This window comes from Pongo pygmaeus, chromosome 3 (genome assembly GCF_028885625.2).
Source record: "Pongo pygmaeus isolate AG05252 chromosome 3, NHGRI_mPonPyg2-v2.0_pri, whole genome shotgun sequence".
Classification (NCBI taxonomy): Eukaryota; Metazoa; Chordata; class Mammalia; order Primates; family Hominidae; genus Pongo; species Pongo pygmaeus.
Window position 1 is genome coordinate 151,631,275 of NC_072376.2, and position 18,865 is coordinate 151,650,139.

Consider the following 18,865-nt stretch of genomic DNA (forward strand, 5'->3'; position numbering starts at 1 on the left):
ATAGACTAATAGAAGAAATTGATTTATTCCCATCTTTTGATTTTATTGGCTAAACCAGATTAAATTCAACAGATGGGGAAATTATAAAATCTATCTAAAATGACACATGACACAGAAATTTTTTTAGGCTGAGTCAGCCCAGTCGGGGCAGAACCAACTTGTGTTTAATAGCAATTTATGTGATAGTTTTTTGGTTTTTTTGTTTTTGTTTTTGTTTTTGGCAGGATCTTGCTCTGTCGCCCAGGCTGGAGTGCAGTGCAGCAATCTGAGCTCACTGCAACCTCTGCCTCCAGGGTTCAAGTGACTCTCATGCTTCAGCAACCCATGTAGCCTCAGATTACAGGCATGCACCACCACACCCAGCTACTTCTTGTATTTTTAGTAGAGGCGGGGTTTTGCCATGTTGGCTAGGCTGGTCTTGGACTCCTGGTCTCAAGTGATCCACCCACCTCGGCCTCCCAAAGTGAACGTGATAGTTTATCCCTGCGGAAAAGGTGAGAAGCAGGGCCTGGGACTCTGGGACACATCTGCTGATTAGAGCTTCTTTGGAGGCACTGGTACCAGCTGCTGGACCTGCCCCATTTGTGGGCAGGTAACAGAAAACTTGTCTACTGATGTTTCTCCCGTCCTTTGACCTCCCCATTCCAATGCAATACTACCTGAGCACTATTTCCAAAATCCGTTCTGTTCAAGTCGTCCTTCTTCAATAAATCATTTGCTGGCCCCACAAACAGACTTTGGAATAAAGCCCAGTCCCTGCCATCCACCAGCCTCATCTAGGGAGACTCCCACTGTGCCCAGCAAAGAACCAGCTACCCATTGCTCCCCGCAATCTCTCCATGCACTTCCATGCTTCCATAGTTTCATATGCTCTTCCCAAAGCATTCCCTGTAATGCTTTGCCCTAGCTTTTCCTGGCAAAGGACCACTTTTTTTAAAACCAGCTGAAAAATCATCATCTGTTCTCAACCCAACAGGACTAATTACTTGCTCTTTACTTCATGCTCTTCATGTTCCTACTCTGTCACAGTTATTTGCTTGAATATCTGTCACTCCAATCAAACTATGTTTTCTCAAAAGCAGGAATTAGTATCTAGCAAAGTGTCAGACACAGAGTCAGCCCTCAAGGAGAGTTTATGGAATGAACCAGTAAAGAGCGAATTAATCTAACATTAATCTGGGCCTTGGTACACCTTATGTTTGAATGTCTATAACGCCTATGTGAGAAAATATAATTTGCATTCCCCTAGTTGGTTAATGTCTAAGCTCACAGGGCATGAGGTCTAAACATCATCTCAAAAACAGAAATCAGATCAATGCTCTACCCTCTTTAAAGATAATAGAGAGGAACAGAAACAAGGGGTACCCAGTGATGAAGCTGACGTATTAAACACTCAGAAAAGACTATTTTTTAATACCCCTTTCCTCCAGCCCACAAATGGTTCTTATTCTGTAAGAACCAATATTCTCTTGAGGTGTCCTGTAGTTTTTAAAAAGTACTAATTTAAAGGAATTTTTAATATTAATTTTAATTTTCATGATTGTATTCAAATTTAGCAAAATTTTTCATGTTTGGACTAATGTGTGCACTTACTAAACAAAAATATTACACCTCATAGTTCACATTTGTTTTGACTTTTTAAAGTAGTAGACAAAAGCAAAAACTCCAACTGGTCACAGAAGATCATAGAATTGAAGTAACTTGTTACCTTTCTTCATCTTTATGATCAGGTGCTATCACTGTTAATTTGTAACTTACTGTTTAAAAGCAGTAACATGAAGTACCACAGGGCGGGGAGACAAAAACTGCACTCCTAGCAGCTCACCCAATCCTGAGCCCTAATGAATTACTCTCAAACCAACTGTAATTCCTAGGTGTTGACAGAGGAATCTGGTGGGAAGTGACTGGATCGTGGGGTCAGTTTTCCCCATGCTGTTCTTGTGATAGTGAGTTCTCACGAGGCCTAATGGTTTTATAAGTGTTTAACAAGTTCTTCCTTCACTCACTCTTAAAGCTGACTTGGCCTACAGCAGGGTCTCCTATATACTCCAAATTAACTTCCATGCAGATTGAAATTTTTATTAAAGAACAAGGTAATAAAAATATGTTCAATTGGAAGCGTTGATATACATTCATAAAATTCAACAGTAACCATAGCAATTATTTAGCACTTAGGCCTACAAAATATTTCCTTTGCAGTATTTTACCTCTGAAATTGTTTGAAATTGCTGGAGCAGGGTGACAATAAGAAGCACACCAACTCATAGGCAGTTTTATAACTGGTTTTAAAATCTCTATAGGCAATGCATCTCCTCACTGCCTGCTCCCTGGAAGGCCACGGGAATGATCGCCTTTCCCCTTCCTCTATTATGTTATGACTCCTTACTTCCTTCCAGAAAATGCGTAGAACATGGAAAAAATGCAACTCCCCTGGAGAGCACAGCTGGAGTAGCCTGGCCTGAGGGGTCAGAAACAAGCTTCCACAGCCTTGCAAATGAGTCTGACACTCTCTGCATTCAGACATCAGCCACCTCCCAGTGGTGTTCAGCCACATACCACCTGCTGCGGGAGAAGTGATCCCACTTCCTTAGGAATCAATCTCACTTCCTTGGTCTCCTACTACATTAGTTTGCTTGGGTTGCTGTAACAAAGTGCCACAGACTGAGTGGCTTAAACAACATTTATTTTCTCACAACTCTGGGTGTTGGAAATTCAATATCAAGATTTCAGCAGGGTTCTTTCTTCTAAGGCTTCTCTCCTTGGCTCATAAGTGTCCATCTTCTCCCTCTGTCCTCACGTGGCTGTCCCTCAGTCTGTGTGTTGTCTGCATCTCAATCTTTTCTCCTTACTAGCACACCAGCCATATTAGATTACAGCCCACCCCAATGATCCCATTTTACCTTAACTACCTCTTTAAAGACCCTGTCTCCAAAAATAGTCACTTCCTGAGGTACTAGGGTTTGGGCATCAGCATGCGAATTGTGGGAGGACACAATTGAGCCCAGAACACCTACTACTCTCTGACCCCAGAGCATTCAACCCAACACCCTTTTCTTCCTTCCATGTCCAAAGCTCTCCATCCACTTCCACAGCCAGATCACCCCTTTCACCTCCCTGCCATTACCCAAACTCATGTTCCACATGTCTCTTAACCCCTTGCCTTGATGATTTGAATATTGGAATAACTGGTGATACGGTCAGGCTTTATGTTCCCACCCAAATCTCATCTTGAATTGTAATCCCTAGGTGTTGACAGAGGAACCTGGTGGGAAGTGACTGGATCATGGGGTCAGTTTTCCCATGCTGTTCTCGTGATAGTGAGTTCTCATGAGGCCTAATGGTTTCACAAGTGTTTAACAAGTTCCTCCTTCACTCACTCTTCTCTCTCCTGCTGCCATGTGTTTGTGTTCCCTCCCGCTTCACCTTCCACCATGATTGTAAGTTTCCTGAGGCCTTCCCAGCCATGCAGAACTGCAAGTCAATTAAACCTCTTTCCTTTATAAATTACCCAGTCTCAGGTATCTCTTTATAGCAGTTTGAAAACAGACTAATACAACTGGCTTTAGCCCTCGGAGAAGAAACGGTATATTAGAGAAGTTGGATAACTGAAATTACACTCTAAGTAATAGAACATGCAGCTGGTAGGGTGAAAATGAGGTTAGTCCTTTGGGTGGTTTTTCCCCTTCTACTTCATCTCATTAACTCCCTTCTTGCTGGCCACCCCATCCCCCAACAAGCACAGATGGGGTTCCAGGATAAAATATGTAAATGTCTTTACATACCTCCTCTTCCCCTTCCCACTCAAAGCTCATGTCACTGCTCACCTCGGCAGTGAATATGGAGTTGAGTAAACATGGAAGATCATCTCTTAGAGGGAACAGTTAGGACCACAGAAAATCACATCACAATATGCAAATTCCCACACTTGTAAGTTATCTTAGATATTATGCTTCAATAGCTACAATGTGACTTAAACACACTGGGATCTGTGTAACAACATCTCTGTATAACCAGCCTCTGATGTGGCATCTGGTGCCTAGGAAAACCATGCCTTTTCACATTTTTTATTGGGTAATTAGCAAATCATAAAGACAGAAAAGTTTTAGACTGCATCTAAAAAGGCAACATAGTTCCAAATAAGCATTGTCATATGCCACAAGTTATATTTTACCTATCAGCTTTATTGGCACCCAGAGAACTATTCTGGAATGCATATTTAAATAATGAAAAACAAACAAAGGGAGAAAAGATGTCAAATGCTTATTGGCACTGTACGCCATAGCTTTCTGCAATCACATTCATGCGTTTCTTCTTAAGCTTCTTGAGGAAAGGAACTGAATCTTTCAGTACTACCAGTTACCTTAAAAAAAAAAAAGCACTCTATAACTATTATGTTGAACTGAACTAAACTGAATTGAATATGTATTTATTTGCTGACCTATGAACACAAAAATAGCTTATTGATTTTCACCTGTTCAGTCAGGATCAGAACACAGATTTCCAAGTGACAATTTCAATCACTATAATGCTCCAAATATCTAAGTTTAAATAATACTTTATACATTTCAGAAATAAGAAATTTAAATAGAGTGGAATTTATGTTTTTTCTATTATCTCTTACCATTATTCCTAAATTCCTCAAAACATTCGAGCTTCTCTATTCAGCATTTAATTATCTTTATTGTACCCAAAGCAGTCTTTGTTCAAGAAAAACATTAAATACACAATTTAGGGATGAAGAAAAACATGACATTCAGTATCGTCTTACTTTCAGAAAATAATTCTGTATGCATGAAGAGTGTACTATGAACTAGGGAATAATTTAACTTTATGACCCTCATATTCAGTTGTTAATTACTTTTTTGTTGTCTTCAATATATTTCTATTGCATCAATGGGAAACTATAGTAGTCCTCCAGTGACCAAATTATACATATCAATTCTTATGAATATTAATTAAAAGCTTTCTGTCTTCATGGAAAACCGTCTACTTCCTACTTCAAAGGCATTGAATTTCAGTGCTATAAAAAATATACTTCAGTTAAAATTTTCAACACATCCCAATCAATAAGATTATGGGTTCTTTTGTTGCTCTTCTTCAATTTCTGGAAAGAAACATTTTTAAATGAAGTAACTGATCTACATTTTGCCTGTAAAATAGCCTATTTCAAAAGAAAGTAAATGTGCCATATCTGACTTATGAAAAAATAAGTGTTACAGAGAGAAAGCTGTTTAGTTATTGAGACCTTTAACAACCGAGTGAGCAGAAGTTGAGAGAATCAATCAAACGTGTTTGCTGTGTGCCCATCCCCACAGTGGCAGAGCACATAGTGGGGTTATGGATATGAGAAAAGAGTTACCATAATCTTGCACTCATAGCGCTTAAAGAAAAAGTTCCAGTGTCTGTTCATACATGCACACACACAGGAACACATTTAGAAAAGCAATAATATGTGTGGAAGGGGTCCTACTCATCTGGGTGTTTGTTCTTTTCTCTTATTTCCTTCCTTGTCCTTTGAGAACAGAGCTGGCAACTGGAGAGTATATGGTGAACAAAGTTGAAGGCAGATTGTGTCTAAATTCTGTGCAAAACAGTCATTCTTAATCTTGGTTTTGCTACCTTCTAAAATAAGTTTAACTATGTCAACAATATAACAAAATATGGCAAATTTTATCAAAGCAAAATTTTAATTATTTTATTTAAAACGTGATATTCAGAGGACACTACAAAAAATACAGATAAACAGCCAGATGGAAGAGATGCATAGGGCAAAGTATGTAGGAAGGGAAGTAGAGCTTCTTAGCCTGCCACCCTCCAGGAACCTCCCCATGTTCAGCCATCCGAAAGCACTCACAACTCTGTGGTTGATTACATCATTGGCCATTGGTAATCACTCAGCCTTCAGCCCTTCTCCCCTCCCCAGCAGGTAGGGGATAGGGATGAAAGTCCAAAACCTTTAATCATGCTTCAGCATTTCTGGCAATCAGCTCCCATTCTGAAGCCATCTAGGGATCCCCAGACACCAGTCATCTCATTACCATACAAAAGACACTCTTATCCAACTGGAGATCCTGAGTTTTAGGAGCTGTGTGACAGGAAGTAGGACTGAGACCAAATATATATTTCACAATATCACAGATGTTATTTGCCTTTGCCAGGAAGCAGGTCTTTGATTCAAGGATAGTTGCAAATGTAGTTTTTTTAATAAGTAGAATATTATGAGAGTTTTTGTGAAAGAAAGTCAAGAGAAAGAAAACAACTAGGCAGTTACTAGGCAGTTAGGATGTGCCAGCAATTCTTCTAAGCATATTCCACATGTCTCTAAAATATCACCCAGATACCAAATGAAACAGCCCATCCCACATTCTCCCTTGGTTTCTGTGAACTCTTCCCCTGGGATTCTGTTTTGGAGTGCCTAATCCTGATGTGAGCCTCACCCAAGCTTCACTGTCACTCCCATTTTCTTCTTCCAGGGCCAGACCTCTGCAGAAGTGGTGTCAATCACTTACTCCTTTCCCTAAGCTCACTGCATACACTGCTTATGACACAGAAGACTCTACCAAAGGAAATCAAACTACAGAACAGCAACAAAACTCAAAAAATTAACATTTGGCTTTTCTGTTATTAAAATATTTTCTCAGCACACAATAACAAGTGTTGGTGAGGTTATTGAGAAGTTAAAACTTCCATCCATAGATGGTGGGAATGTAAAATGGTGCAGCCACTTTGGAAAACAGCTTAGCAGTTCCTCAAAATGTTAAATATAGAGTTAACATATAACTCCACAATTCCACTCCTAGGAATATACCCAAAAGAAATGAAAACATATGTCCAGTTGAAGAAAAAATTATTCTGACAGTTGTTAAAATGGTAAGGAAGATTTTATTCAGGATTATTGCAATAGGTAAGGAAGATTTTATTCAGGATTATTATAATAGGCATCAAGACAGAGATAAGACTCAAGTGCAAATACAGCAAAGACAACCAGGAATCTATGGCCAACAAAAAGAGTAAGGGGGTCAATGGATGGAAAATTATGAAGAGGAGATATCAAATGTAGGGGGTTCTAGCTAAACCAACTTATCAACATTCTTGCTAAAGGCAGGTGACATGGTTTAAATCTTTGTCCCCACTCAAATCTCATGTTGAAATGTAATCCCCAGTGTTGGAGGTGGGGCCTAGTGGGAAGTGATTGGATCATGGGGTGGAGTTCTCATGAATGGTTTAGCACCATCCCTCCTTGGTACTGAATAGTGAGTGAGTTCTCATGGAATCTGGTTGTTTAAAAGTGGGTAGTACCTACCCCCACTGCCCCTTCCTCCTGCTCCAGCAATATGAAGTGCTAGCTTCCCCTTTGCCTTCCACCACGATTGTAATTTTCCTGAGGCCACCCCAAAAGATGACCAGATGCCAGCACCATGCTTCCTGTATAGCCTGTGGAACCGTGAGCCAATTAAACCTCTTTTCTTTATAAATTACCCAGTCTCAGGTATTTCTTTATAGCAGCATGATAACAGACTGATACAGCAGATCAAGGACTCATACATCAAAGCGAAGAGATGAGGAACTTTATCAAATATCAAGAATGACCAGATATGAAAGACAGGAGGATTATTGCTAAACTGATTCAGCAGGATTCTAGCTAAAACTGGGGTATGCAGACCTGGCAAGGATGGGGCCATGGTCAAGGCCTAGTTGAGAAGAGGGCTCAGAGGATCCTGACTAAGCCTTGGCCAAAGAGACAATCATTGTCAGTCCACACAAAAACTTGTACATGAATGTTCATCATAGCAGCATTATTCATAATAGCCAAAAAGTAGAAACAACCCAAATGTCTATTAACTGATAAATAGGCAAACAAAATGAGATTTATCCATACAATGGAATATTGTTCCACAATTAAAATGTTCTGGTCCATCCTACAAAATGAGTGAACCTTGTAAACAATACGCTAAGTAAAAGAAGCCAGTCATAAAAGACCACGTTATTTTATGAATCCATTTATATGAGATACGTGGAACAGGCAAACCCACTGAGACAGAAGCTAAATTAGTGATTGCCAGGGGCAGAGAGAACAATATTCCACTGTATGGATTGTACGGAGATTGGGGAATTGACTGGTAATGGGTACATGGCTTCCTTTGAGAGTAATGAAAATGTTCTAAAATTAAACAGCAGTGATGGTTGCACCAAACTATAAATATACTAAAAACACTGAATTGTATGTTTTTAAAGGGTGAATTTTATGGTATGTGAGTTATATCTCAATAAAGCTGTTATTAAAATATTTTCAGACATTTCCAAAGGCTACACTCCAGACATACACTAATTTGCTCAATCCTCATTTTTTCCCTTTTTTCTTCCCCCATGACAGTGGAAAGATAATTATCCTTACTTTATTATGAAGAGCAAATCCACTTTCTCTAGTTTCTGCTCCCTGCGTCAGTCCCAGGTTCTCTTCCTCTATGTGCTCTGCTAACAAAATGATCATTCTGCTGGAACCTCACCCTGCCTTACAACCCCAACAGTCACTAATATGCCCCAAAGAGGGAATGTCTACAGTCAGAACTGACTTCAAAGTTTTGTGAGTTTTTTTAACTCAGTAACAAAATTTCATATTCAAATGAAATATGGCTGGTGTATTTTCAAGGCATGTATTTCCAATAAGTTTATCTCAATTTTTCATCCAAAACAGAAAAGATAAGATAATTAACATGTAATAACTACAAGGGTGTTTAATATGCCTAATAATCATCACAACCAAAGCAACATAATATTTAATTCCAAAAGGAACAATTACAGTGTTAAATCACCATGATTAAATCTCGATTATTTAACTCCTATCAGTATTTATGCCCATCCAGGTTATTTTGAGGACACATTAATAAAATATTAAATGTATAAATAATGTATGTACTGAAGGTGAAAAAAATATGATATGCAAATGAAATGAAGCATGACATTTGGATATGCCATAAGAAAAATTTAGCTGACTACATCCAGTCAGCCACAAAATGCTTCTTTTCATGAAATAACAATGACTCCAGGTGTCTAATTAGGACATTTCAACATGTCCATTCACATGTTGAAAACTACAACCATCCATTATGCTCAACTATAGATAGCTCCCAACCTGAGCCCTAATTCTTGTTCTGTGTAGTATAAAGACTTCAGATGGTGCTGGGCCATACAGCAGAAAACCAGAAGGATACTGGGCTTAGTTAACTCAGAGAAATGAAGCTGAGGGTAGCTCATAACAGTATAAAACTATATGGAAAGATCATATACAGAAGCTGCTCATCAATTACTTTCTCACCTTACTGAAGAAAGAACACCATCAAACAGATATGAACAATCTAGTAATAGCACTTAGGATTGTATTCTTACACAATTAGCAGAAAACCCTGCTATAGCAACTTTAACTGATAGATGTCTCAACAACTTGAGTCCAGGAGTGAACAATCCAAGGTTAATCAAGTAGCTCAATGATTTCATCAAGGACTAAGCTCCTATATCTTTCCACTCCACCACCTTAGCATGCAGGTCTTTGTTATGCTTGTTACCTCGTGGTTGCAAGATAGCTACTGCATCTCCAGGCATCATATCCAGGTTCCTGACAAGAAGGAGATGATAACTTATCCACATAATTTAAATATGGAGCAAGATGGCCACCTTACACTCATACAAGACAGAAATGCTTTGTTATTTCATTGTCCTTGCTTAAATCTATATTTATGAAATAACTGATGCCAAAGACCATTACTTTAATTGTCATGGATGAATGAGAAAAGAAAAAACAAGGAGGTGGATAATATATAAATGATGCGCTTGGACAAAGTTAAGATCAAACGACATCATGGCATGCTGTATTGTTGGAAAAAGTAGATTAAATAGTCTGCAAAATAATTAGACAAGACTTTGCTTTTGGCCAGTCTCTCTGAAAATATACATTCCAGACAATGACAAAGAGGTATTTGGAACAGTTTTCTTATTGCTTCCAGGGTTTGGAATCTAGGTAGTCAGAAGAGCCATGCATTTAGAGCAGAACTGGCCCTCTAATTTAGGCATTTCATTAACAAATGTGTAGGTTGCTGTTCCAAAAGCATAAAAAACCAGAAGCTTTAAAATAGAAAGAAAAGAAAAACTGGGCATATGTACATTATTGTGTCTAGCAAAAGCTAGTTTCTTCTGCAGATTTTTAATATAGTCTCATGGTTGCTGAAAAAAGCACTCCCTGGAACTGTCAACCATAGTAATAATAAAAAAAAAAGATCACCAACTTTAAACTCACTTCAGAACTGGCTGAGAAATTTGATGAGCTTCCATCATGCTGTCCAAAAAATATGGCATTGTGTTGTTGCTGAGTTCTTGCCCAGTTTTAAAGCATCTTTCCACTCCATGGTAAACAGACTGGTACAGGTGTCTGTGCCAAGCATTTTATCACTGTAACCAAGATACCTTGCGGAATCAAACTAACCCTGTAATCCTGCCTGGATTACTAAACAATCATATAACAATGGATAGTTATGGAGTCTCCAAAAGTACAAAGCATAGTGGCTCCAATTTTTTATATCTAGAAGGGCTTCCTTTTAATCCTTGATTTCAAAGAAAGTGATTCTTTGAATGCTCAACAGCTTCCTAGAGCAGCTTTAATGGTTTTTGAACACTCTGCTTTTCTATTCAAAACCCTCAAAAATGAAAAATGCCATTATATGAAGTACTAGCCACCAGCAGTGGGAACATGACAAGTACCAGGCTTCAAAATGAACCTGAAATGGCAGATTTTTCCATCTAAGGGTCATCTACTTAATGAGCCCTAACTCATGTTCAAATCTCCCCAAGCCAATCAGACTTTTCTTTCTATTTGAGCTACATCTTCATCTTTCCTTGAAAAAATATTCTTGAGTTATGCCCTGCCATACACTTCACTGGTATCCAGCTGCCTCCACCTCATGCTTCCTCATCCTACCTCCTAATTTTTATGCCTTGTAAGGAAATTTCCAAAGCGGCAGGCCAGGTCTCACTAACAGTTGAACAGGCAGGCCTCCATGAAAACTGTTTCAGCACTGACTGAATGGTTAAGTTAAATATTAAAGGCTGAAAGAGCCTTACACAAAGGCTGGAATGTAACAGAAGCCCACCAAGAGTCTTGCTCAGGCCTTTCCTGGGCCTTGAAGCATGTCGAGGTAATGAAGGAATTCTTACACACCTCCTACCAGGACCCATCTACAATTGAGCAAGTTTTACTGGGGATCTAAAGAAACTCCCCTGACCTCCTTACCTTAGCTGGAGACAAGATAAGGGTGATCACCTTTGGTACCAGGACCCATCTAAATTAAGTAAATTTACTGAGGCTCCAGAAAATGATTGCCAGGACCCAGACCTTAGTTATACATTATATTGAATCAATCACTTGTATCTTTAGATGAATGCACACTTGCATGTTGTTAAAGCGAACTAAATATGGCCCAAGAAGGACACCATACTTCTATATTTGAGTCCTTGTGGACAAACTGCAACCTACCTTAATAGGTAGACAAGATTGAAAACCTAACTTACTAGTATGTGCGTTTAACAATAGCTGAGTCTTGGCCAATCCCAGTGGCCCTACTTCAACCACTCATACACTGCTGAGTGTTCAAATTGTGTTCAAATAAGGCAAACGCCGAGCTGTAACCAATCCAGCCATTCTGTACCTCACTGCGGATTTCTATACGTCATTTCCCTTTTTTGTCTATAGATCTCCTTCCACCTCGTGGCTGTGCTGGAGTCTCTGTGAATCTGCTGTGATTCTGGGAGCTGCCTGATTCGTGAATCATTCATTGCTCAAGGAAACGCATTTAAATTTAATTTGGCTGAAGTTTTTATCAACATAGATTCAGTGCTTAGAAGGTATATAAGCACTGGAAAAACTTTGTAACTTTAAGTTGGTCTGGTGAATTATCCCTGGCCTTCTCCCTATACGTGGTTACAGAAATAAACTCTTCTTTCCCAGTTCATCTGCATCTCATTATTGGACCATGAGAACAAGCAGCCCAACCCTCAGTTTGGTCCGGGAACACTTAGAGGCTTTAAACATTCAGCCTTTTTAAAAATTTTATATGAATAGTATGAGGAAAATATGTCAACCTACTCAAAGCTTTCTTTAATCGCTACTCAATTCCTAGTGGACCTGAGCTTCCAGCTGAGAGTTTTAATTCTTCTGAGGTCCCAGAAGAAGTGTACAAGATCCAGTTTATAACTTTGAGCAACTTTTTAAAAACTCCAATTTCCTTTTTTTTTTTATTATTATTTTCTGGATTTTTCAGAACAAAATTGGCCTAAATCTTTTCTTTCTTTCTCATCCTCAATTTCCCACCCAAACTCTCTGAGAGGCTCCAAATATTTACTTATTTTCTCCCTGCTCCTTCTGCCCTCTCTCTTTTCTTATTTGGACCAATCTGAGCCTTCTCCAATGCAAACCCTCCATTTTAGCATCTCCTTCTACCTCAGCCAGCTGACTAATCCTATCGATATAAGGAAGGCAAAGTTATCTCTAAATTTTACCTTAGGATATTGGGGGGGCGGGGGGGGAGATACATTTATATTCAAATTTATTTATTTATTTTGTTTTTGAGACAGAGTCTCACTGTCTCCCAGGCTGGAGTGCAGTGGTGCGATCTCGGCTTACTGCAAGCTCCGCCTCCCAGGTTCACGCCATTCTCCTGCCTCAGCCTCCCGAGTAGCTGGGACTACAGGCGCCTGCTACCACACCCAGCTAATTTTCTGTTTTTTGTAGAGGTGGGGTTTCACTGTGTTAGCCAGGATGGTCTCGATCTCCTGACCTTGTGATCCGCCCGCCTCAGCCTCCCAAAGTGCTGGGATTATAGGCGTGAGCCACCGCGCCCGGCAGTATATTCAAATTTATTTAAGTCTTCGTTTGCACGTGGCTTAGTAATACCATCTGACCTTCAGGTGATCCAAATGTGTCTTTTGCATATGAAGACAACCTCTATTCACCAGCCAGTATAGCTAAAGTCATAATACTTACTGCCAATTTCATCCTCAACATCATCAGGCACTGAAAGAGCAGGATCTGGAGACAGGGTGGTCATTTAGACTATAACCTGATTTTTTTGTTATTATCCAAATAAAACTCAAAATGTAAAACCTCTTGAGGATAACTCAAAAATCTTCAAGATTGCATGGCAGTGTAAGAAACTCAGTTGCCCGCCTCCTACTGGAAACATTTTCCCCTCCAGCTTAGAGTGATTTCCCTCCTCTTTGCTTACACTTTACTCTTTTAATCATAAATTGCTTGTAGTTGTTAACCACTTTCTCTCTCCCTAGCTAAATCCAAATATGTAGATTTTTGAACTCAGAAAGCATTTCTTTCTCTCTTTCTCTGTCTTTCCCTTTCTATCTCTCTGTAATGGCCCCAGAGCTTGGAGTCAACAACAATTACAAATTGACAATAATAAGTCAGAAGAGAAACAGAAGAAATGTGTTAGGAGATTTTTGGGTTTTCTGACAATGCAGCAGGAGGAGAGGAATGAGGCGGGTGTCCTGGTAGCTAGTTGGACTCAATGGGCGGACAGCACTGCAGGAGACAGCCGTGGGGAGCCTCCTCATCATCCTGCCTGTGGCTCCTCTAAGCTTCTGATTTCCTTAACAACGAATCTGACTGAGAGGAAAATTCCAAGGCGTAACCCAACATGACAATTTAACTCTACACAGAATTTTCTTCTTTTTTTTTCCTGTCTCACCAAGACAGGAAATTAAGAAATACATTAAGAAATACATTGTGTCATTAAGAAATACACAAGAAAACATATATTCTCTCTTACTTCTTGCCCCATCTTCAAAGCAGATGAACCATTTCTGGTACAGAAAAGGCTCCGATGCTGCTTTTATGAAGGAACATAACGCTAGCTTGGAGATCACACAATTGCAGACCTCTTTCCTCCGGTTGAGAAATATACTGAAGAACAGAAGGTACAGTACATTCCAGACAAGGTCCAAGCCCTTTATCCATCCAGAAACTCTCGCAGCTTGACTCCCTGTCCTGTATTGTGAAGGGTCACAGACACTTTCTGCATTAATTATGTATGAGGAACCCTGGAGGGGATTGAGCCAATGGCCAGATGCAGAAACACTGTCCTGGACCCCTCCCCTAGCAGGAGCAGAGACCCTGAGGGAGACACTTAAGACCATCCTCAATTTCAGTGCAGCCACACACAGCAGGGAATGTGAATAAGGGAGGAGGAAGATCAAAGCGCAGGAGATGAACCAGGGAAGAAGCCGAGAAAAATAGACAGGGGGATAAAAGAGAGGAGGGCAAAGGAGTGTGAGGGAGAAGAGAAGCAGGAGGGAGACAGGCGGGGACAGAAAGAGACAGGGACGCGGCCAGTAATGAGGTGGTTCGTCCCTGTTTCATTTCTTCTCCTTGATAGTTAAACGTTTTCCTTCAGAGCACGCATCTTCCCCACTGAAGTGGGTGGGGTGGCACTGGGAGTGAGCAGGCTGCGGCAGTGCTGCTGCCCCCAGGGCTCTGGGTTCTGGTCCTCAGTGGACCCTCACTGTGTCCTAGGCTGACTTCTCTGAAGTCTGGGCATTTTAAAGTATCCACTCCAGTCAGCTCAGCTATTTCAACTAAATCCATTTCCATCAAATTATCACTTCTAAGAGTGATAGAAAAATTAATGATTTCTTGAAGGGACTATTGTATTTAAATATTTCAAGCCTGTTGGTGTGATATGTGTCAGCAAGAAAGAAACATATTGACTTGGAGCTGCAGCTAATGACAGCTTTTATAAATATCCTGTCAGATAAATAATGGCTCTCAATGGATCCAATATGATGTACAGTTCTAAAGCAAGCAGGGTTTTGCCAAGAGGCTCAAAGGAAACTGCCATCACAATAGCATGGGCTGAATAATGGGATTTTCATTTACCTTTCCAACCACAGAAAGGAGCAGTGGAGAGGGTGACTCAGCAGGCATCAAGGAGAAGGTGGATTGATTCATCAGATTCCACAAAGGGCCCCAAAAAACCCTAGCTGAGAGCCTCCAGAATACTAAAGAACATTTGCATTTGAATCCATTTGACAAATGAGCAGCCAGCTTGAAGCACCAGAGGGTTGCTCTTGCTGGGACAAGCAGACAGCTCCTCTTGACTGGCAAGAGCTGTAGGCCATGCAGGAAAAGCCCTGGGGTCTGGGTAGCTCCAACAGGACTGAACACTGTTGTGACTGGACAGTGAACACAGTCCAATCAGCGACTTAATGTCCCACTGTCCCCCTTTCCTCTTCTCTTTTCCGTCACTTGCCTTTTTGTCCATTTTGCTTCGTATCAGAAAACAAATCTAATGGGGAAACATGAATAAATGTCAGTTTGCTTCCTCTTAAGAGTTCCAACAAATATTAGGTAAGGAGTGGGTGGGTGGAAGGAATAAAATTGCTGGATGGAGAGAAGATGCTGTTATTGTCTGTGGATGTCAGTTATCCATAGATGGTTAGGAACTGACCTAGTACTTTACTCTGGCATGCCTGTAATTCATCTTCAAAAGGTATTTAAGGATGAGAAGTTAGAGGACTTTAAAATTCCAAACAATCCCATTCAAAGTGAAACAGTCACTTATCCAGGATTCTTCTGACCTACTCTGGGTTTTAGTGTTGTCTTCTCTTTAAAGCAATTGAGAATCTCTGCTTTCTAGCAGATAAATAGAGTTGAAAGAATAATTAAAATGTGGAGCAGAAAATGCCCTACCATGTTTCATATGAGAACATGGCAAAAAAGGAGCCAAGCAAATCAATAGAAATTCAAAAGACCTTATCTCAAATGGAATGTTTTTGGTAACAAGTTAAAATACCTTTTTAAAAAAATGAAAGTCCAACATGTTAGTGTACCGCCACTATAGTAAGTTTCCTCATGTAAGTTAGATATCTCTAAGTTCCTGCTAAGGTTCTATGTAGGCTTTTAGTGATGGGGAAGAGAAATCAACTTCGTGCACATTTCCTGCATGTGCTTTTGGCTGAACCAAGAGAAACACTTTTCCCACCTCCTCAAACATTATAACCTTTAGTTTACAAAATTACTGTGGCATCACTGTGTATCAGTTTATATTTACAATGCCTCCTGTGAGTGGGCTCTTGCAAGAGGTGTGGCCTTTGCACGGCCTACCAGAGACACAGAGAGCCACTCTGCTGCTTGCACCCAGGCACAGTCACACTGTGGAGCCTGGAGAGAGGACTCTTCTACCCTGTACAGGTGATGCAGCATAAACCCTGGGGTCTCAGTCCCAGGGAAAGTTTGACAGCCCTCAGATGAGAAATATCAGAGATGCATTACTTGCCTTTGTATTTCAGGTTTATAAAGGAAACGGCCTCAAATAACAACCAATCAAATGGCCCCATGCCTCCCAGGAGTTCAGCTCCTCGTGTTACCAGAAAGGAGTCCCAATCCAGACCCCAAGAGAGGGTTCTTGGATCTCATGCAAGAAAGAATTCAGGGCGCATCCACGGTGCAAAGCAAAAGCAAGCTTATTAAGAAAATAAAGTGTTAAAAGACAGCTATCCTGTAGACAGAGCAGGGCATTCCCGAAAGTAAGAGGAGGAGCGCATCCACCCTAGGTACAATACTTGTTTATATGTAAGATTTAAAAAAAAAAAATCATGGGGAGATGTGCTTTGCTATGAGGGTTTGTGATAAACGATTAATTTTCTTCATTATTATATTTTGCAAGAATTGATATTATTATCCTTAAAGCAAAATTAGGAATGCTTCTGTTCTCAAGATACCAGGATATCAGTACACTCCTAAGTCTGGGTCTGTTTAGTAAATATTATCAATCTGTTCCCTTAACTGTAAACACCTAGAGGCTAGCAATACCTAACTTTCTGGGAATGCAGCCTAGTAAGTCCCAGCCTCATTTTCCTAGTCCTCACTCAAGATGGAGTTGCTCTGGTTCGAATACCTCTGATACTTGGACATGCTTTTTAAAGTTAAAAAAAAAAACATGCAAAAAAGCAAACAGAACTGGTTTATATTTTCTTCAGGGCCTCAACCCATCTGTCTGAATTGAGCCCAGAAAACTGAAAGCTGGGCATTGCCTTAAAACCTTTAGTTATTCACATTGGTGACTCCTGATTGTCCCCTCACACAGACAGCCAAAATATCTTCCCATCTTCCACAAAGTTATTCTTCCAAATTCTCACTGTTCATCTTGCAGATATGAGGTTGTTGTATCCTAGGAAAGAATGTCAGCCTCTTGCATCCCCTACAATTGGTGAGAGGAGCTCTGACCTCAATAGCATGAGAAGACCTGGATTCTGATGCGAGCTCCACTAGCAGCCTGCTCTCCTGACTCCTCAGTGATCATTTCTCCATGTACTCTGGGGCTGATACCTACTCTGTCTTCCTGCTTTGCCCTTGAGGACTTTAGATGAGCAAAATGCAAGAGACATTCCTATGAAAGGTGTGTGGCATCATGCAATGTGTAGTATTTATAATCCTTTTGTCCACTCGGCCTTGTCACCCTTACAAAGACAATACATCTCACCTTGGTACCCAACTGCCTTTTGCTTCTCAGTGCTAGAGGTGCTACTGCTGTCTATAACTGCACTTCTCTTCCTTTTCATTCTCTGCTCATTGGTACACTTCTAAATGGAGACAATTTCTGGACAGTTACATTGTAAGGAGGAAAGCTCTTCTTTCAAAAGTTATGGAAAGATCAGCTCTAAGTGAGGGCAATGCCATTCATTCATTAAACCACTCTTTATGGGGTGGGTACTGTGAGCCCACCACTATGCTGTTATGCACTTGAATTCAGCAGTGAACAGCACAGGCAAGGTCCCTGCTCTTGTGAAACTTATGTCTTGATTTGAGGGGAGGACAAGAGAGAAATAGAGAGTAGTAAAGAAAACAAAAATAAACCAGATAACCACACATTGTGGTGAGAACTGCATGTAGAGTTCTGATACAAGCCCCAAATAGGTCACAACTTTGGGAAGGGGGAAACACCAACATGCACATAATAAATTCCCTGTCAACCTCCAATTGACCTGGGAAACTGCACTCCTCAAAAAGTGACTTCATGTAGGTTCCTTTTGAATGGGCAGAGGAATGTCCTGCTTGTGATCACATAACCCAGTGAGTGAAAAGTCACCCGGCAGTGAAGAGACCTGTGTCTTCATATCTGAAATGCCAAAAAGTAGGGTTTAATATGTTGTTTTCATTTTAATTATATTTTTGTTCATCCACAAGTATATAAGCTAAAAAAGTAATAAGGATGAAAAATGCATTAGTTATCCTATTTCCATGATTCTACCCTCTTTCCTAAAGACCTTCCCCAATTTTTCTATCAGACTTTAAGAATATCAAAATAAAGTTTTTGAAGGGTTGTTTCCTTTTTTTAAGTTTTCTATGTCTTCATAGCTGTCAAAGCATTTCATCTTTTTTCTCAAAACATTTGCAAGCCTTGTTATCACCCACTAATGACCTATTTCAGACTCTTATTTCCCTCTGAAGGGATTTCCTATATTCCTTATTGCAATTCCTCTGATATGACATTATATTCTAATTGGAATAACCACTCCAACACTTCCTTTACCCTCAACCCCTAAACTGCAAATGATACCCCAGTATCCTGACCCCTAATTTCAAAAATACTTTCCCACTTCATCCTCATCCCATATTATGTATATCTGCTTCTCTTTTTTCTTCTCCAAGATGTGGCTGTCAATTGGCAGCAGATCCAGGAACAGCAGCAGGCTATTCACACCCTCAGTTCCGTATCCTGCTCAGTTTTCCTCCAGCTGACCACAGGCATCTTACCCAAAGTGAGCAATAGCTATTTTGGAAACCTTTTCCACACCAGCAGGCAAGCCT